At 38.4% G+C, this 3,636-nt stretch overlaps 1 protein-coding gene across 1 annotated transcript in view; it reads right to left on the bottom strand.

Annotated features, from left to right (window-relative positions):
- The window catches only part of pigf (phosphatidylinositol glycan anchor biosynthesis, class F), a 42,905-nt gene that overhangs the window by 1,322 nt on the left and 37,947 nt on the right, over window positions 1-3,636 (bottom strand). The gene's annotated exons all lie outside the window — the stretch shown is intronic.

The raw sequence follows: 3,636 nt of genomic DNA, 5'->3' as shown, positions 1-3,636 counted from the left end.
TACGAAAATAAATTTTATTATCTCAATCTATAGCGGGATACATTCATTTACGATGAAGTCAGAAAATGTATTCATTCATGCCCATGATAGGACACTTGAAGGTAACTTGTTAAAATTGTCAGAAAAGGATTATAAAAACATTAACATGTGGAGTAAAACTACTGTCAAAAACATGAGCAAGCCAAAGCCTAGTGTTCCCAATCTTTCTCGTTCTCCTGAGATTTTAAACAAAGCACAGAAGACGTGTTTTATTTCAGTTTCATGCAGGTATATATTTTTCCTGATTGATTTTACCAAATTGCTGCAAATCAGTTTTAGCCCTTTTTCAAAAAAGTTGGGATAAGGAATTTCAATACTTCAGTGCACACAATGAAATATAATTAGTACAAGCCCTGCACAGGAAATAAGGCTGCTCCCCATGTTAATCCAGATGCACAAGGGAAAGTCAAATGTATTAAAGTAATTTAAAACAAAACCTAATGCATTTTAAAATGGATTTGGAATAAAGGCAATGTGTTAAGTTCGAAAAATGAAGCTTTGCAGCTCAAAGGATTTCAATTAACTTTCATGGTGGAGTAAAAAGTTCCACAAATATTCACAGGACTACATTAAGCATTTAGTTCAGAACATAATTTGAAGTACTCTTTGATGCAGATCAAAACCAGGCATCCAGTTTCACAGACCCTCTCTCACTTCACCAGAACAAGCATCTAATGACTGTGATTCAATTTCAGGTCTGCTTCATTTGCCTTTAAATTATTCTACAAGTGTTTTCTTTCAATTTTTTTAAAAAGCACATACTCTCAATATCCTTGCATTTATAAAACGTGACTCTTGAATGATTAGTTCAGATTTGGCTATTCTCATTCATCTCCAGTACCTTGATTGAAGGGTATATGAATCAGTCAGATCTTGGCAGTGTAGAGGCTTTGAGGCCATTTGGGTGTTTTTTTTGGAGTATTTAAACTGGAAAATTATTTCATAAAGGTTTGTTCTTTTGAAATAGTCATCAGTTTTTGAGAAATGGCAGGATAGCGGAAGATAAGTGCTGAATATTGTAAAGTCAGTTGTAAATTAGAGGCAGATAACATGTTCCCAATGTTGGGGGAGTCCAGAACAAGGGGCCACAGTTTGAGAATAAGGGGTAGGCCATTTAGAATGGAGATGAGGAAGAACTTTTTCAGTCAGAGGGTGGTGAAGGTGTGGAATTCTCTGCCTCAGAAGGCAGTGGAGGCCAGTTCGTTGGATGCTTTCAAGAGAGAGCTGGATAGAGCTCTTAAGGATAGCGGAGTGAGGGGGTATGGGGAGAAGGCAGGAACGGGGTACTGATTGATAGTGATCAGCCATGATCGCATTGAATGGCGGTGCTGGCTCGAAGGGCTGAATGGCCTACTCCTGCACCTATTGTCTATTGTCTAAATGCATTCTTGCAAAACAAGGAGATGAACATGGAATTGAGTTTGCAATAAGATCAACCAATGTCTTATAGAATCATAGCAAGCTCAATTGGTACAAGGTCAATCAATTTTAATTCATAAGAAGTTCAAGAAATTGAAAAATCCTACCGATTTATCTAATGGAATTTGTATAAAGCTACATGTATCCAACTGTTCCAAAAATATTAAGGATTATTTTTTTAAATTTCATTTTTTGCAACCACTTTCGGAAAACCCCCCCAAAATATGCCCTCATGACTCAAGAGAACACAACAGAAATATTATTTATCCCACAGGAATATATGCTATGCCTGAACTGTGGATTTGTGTGGCTTTTGGCAAAGAGAAAAAAAAATTGGACTCAATTTTACTTCTCAACTGACTTTAATTATTCTCAGTTTAGGTCTGGAGTGAAAAGGAAGGAAGCCATACTTTTACTTTGAAACACCTTTAAATGTATAAATAAGATAACCCAGGGCACTTTGCAGAGCTACTTTTAGAATAGAAATTGAAACACAAAACTGAAATTGAGCTATATATATATATATAAAGGGGAAACTAGAGGAAATGAAGAAAAAAAAGCTTGGTCAGAGGTATGTATTAAGATTGTGCCACAAAGGAAAGAGAAGTGGAGAGGTTTTGTTGGGGAATTGCAGAGTTAAGAAAGGACATTGGCAATTGAAGTTACAGCCACTAACGGTAAAGTGATTACATCTGGGAATACTCAAGAAGTTGATGGAAAACATTTTTTTCCAGAAGGTAACAGAACTAGTAGACTATGGAGACCAAAAACCATCTTACAAAATGCAGGCCAGAAAGTCAATTAAATAAATCCTGCAGGACCCAATTTCATATGAAAAGCTACAATATTCAATTTGACTGGGGTCAACAGCTCACTTAATGTGCTCAATAAAAATTCAATCTGCTTGTGCCTACTTAAGAATCTTCAGCCCAATTCCTGATCTGAAAATTCATCTAATTAAAAAATATACAATATCCATCTATTGAGGCATCAACTTTTTTGATTTTCTACATGGGTAGGATGTCGCAGGGAGGGAGCAAGAGTGGCCAGTGAGGAAGAAAACAAAACACAAAAGCAGTTAAATTGTTTATTTTTTGTAAACATACTAGCTTTGTATATTGCCCATCTATTCCGAGTTATTATGTTTCAAAAACCGGTGGTGTTGCTAAAGGTGAGGAGTCTTTGATTACAGAACACAATATTGATCAACTGGTACAATGGATGGAGCAATGGCAGATGAGTTTAACCCCCATAATGTGTGAGATGATGCCTTTTGGGAGGACTACTAAGAGTGGGGCATGCACCATGGTGTGCTTGTACATCAGTCACTGAAAGTAAGCATGCACATACACCAGGCAGTGAAGAAAGCTAATGGCATGTTGGCCTTCATTGCGAGAGGATTTGAGTTTAGTGAGACTGCACCTGAAGTATTGTGTGCAATTTTAGTCTCCTAATTTGAGGAAGGACATTATTGCTATTGAGAGAGTGCAGCGTAGGTTCACCAGGTTAATTCCCGGGATGGCGGGACTGACACATGACGAAAGAATGGGTCGGATGGGCTTGTATTCACTGAAATTTAGGAGGATGAGAGGGAATCTTATAGAAACATATAAAATTCTTAAAGGATTGGACAGGCTAGATGCTGGGGGAGTCCAGAACCAGGGGTCACAGTTTAAGAATAAGGGGTAGGCCATTGAGGACTGAGATGAGGAAAACCCTTTTCACCCAGAGAGTTGTGAATCTGTGGAATTCTCTGCCACAAAAGGCAGTGGAGGCCAATTCACTGGATGTTTTCAAGAGAGAGTTAGATTTAGCTCTTAGGACTCAAGGAATAAAAGGATTTGGAGAAAAAGCAGGAACAGAGTACTGATTTTAGATGATCAGCCAAGATCATATTGAATGGCAGTGCTGGCTCGAAGGGCCGAATGGCCTACTGCACCTATTTTTCTATGTTTCTATGAATAGTAGGACCCTAGCGAGTACTGAGAAACAGAGGACATTGATGTATGCCTATTGGTCCCTAAAGTTGGCAGCGAAGCTGAGGTCATGAAGAAGGCATAAGCTCTGCTGAACTTTATTACCAGAAGTCGTGGTGTAGCTTTGTACAAGTTTAGTTAGCCCACAACCAGAGGATTAGAAGGACGCAGGTAGACTGCGGACTGTGGAGAGGAGACTTAC

Source organism: Rhinoraja longicauda, chromosome 9, assembly GCF_053455715.1.
Source record: "Rhinoraja longicauda isolate Sanriku21f chromosome 9, sRhiLon1.1, whole genome shotgun sequence".
Taxonomy (NCBI): domain Eukaryota; kingdom Metazoa; phylum Chordata; class Chondrichthyes; order Rajiformes; family Arhynchobatidae; genus Rhinoraja; species Rhinoraja longicauda.
The sequence above is the reverse complement of the archived record's forward strand: the minus strand, read 5'-3'. Positions and strand labels throughout refer to the sequence as shown.